A 651-nucleotide genomic window follows, 5' to 3' on the forward strand; every position below is an offset into this window, starting at 1 on the left:
CAGCAACAGGTGCCAGGATGAGAGGAACTGCCCTCCAGTTGTTCCAGGGGAGGCTGAGGTTGTCCCTGAGGAGCCATTTCTATCCTGTTGAGTTTGTCCCAGCCTGGCCCAGTCTGCCCAGGGCAGTGGTGGAGTCCCCATCCCTGGAGGGGTTTCCCACCCACGTCAAGGTGGTGCTGAGGGACAAACGATCTTGTGACTCTGTGATCCTGTGTGCCCTGGGGAACGCCAGGCAGACGTTCCAGCTGCTGTTGGTGTCACAAAATTACTTGATTGTTAACTGAATGGACATTGAAAAGTCAAAAAATGGAGAGAGAAGACAACTTGGCTCCAAACGATCTTGTGACTCTGTGATCCTGTGTGCCCTGGGGAACGCCAGGCAGACGTTCCAGCTGCTGTTGGTGTCACAAAATTACTTGATTGTTAACTGAATGGACATTGAAAAGTCAAAAAATGGAGAGAGAAGACAACTTGGCTCACCATTAGAATTTTCCTTGAAGTTCAGCAGCTGTTTATGAGCCTTTCTGTAGGTTTTCTGGACTTAGAGCTTAATGGTCTGAATAGAGTTCACAAGGAGAAAAGGAGAGTCCTGGTGGTGAGGAACGGGACTGAGAACGGGAGCTGCCCTCTCCCCAAGTTATTTCTCTGAGA

Source organism: Buceros rhinoceros, unplaced genomic scaffold (genome assembly GCF_000710305.1).
Source record: "Buceros rhinoceros silvestris isolate BGI_N320 unplaced genomic scaffold, ASM71030v1 scaffold12006, whole genome shotgun sequence".
In the NCBI taxonomy this organism is placed as follows: Eukaryota; Metazoa; Chordata; class Aves; order Bucerotiformes; family Bucerotidae; genus Buceros; species Buceros rhinoceros.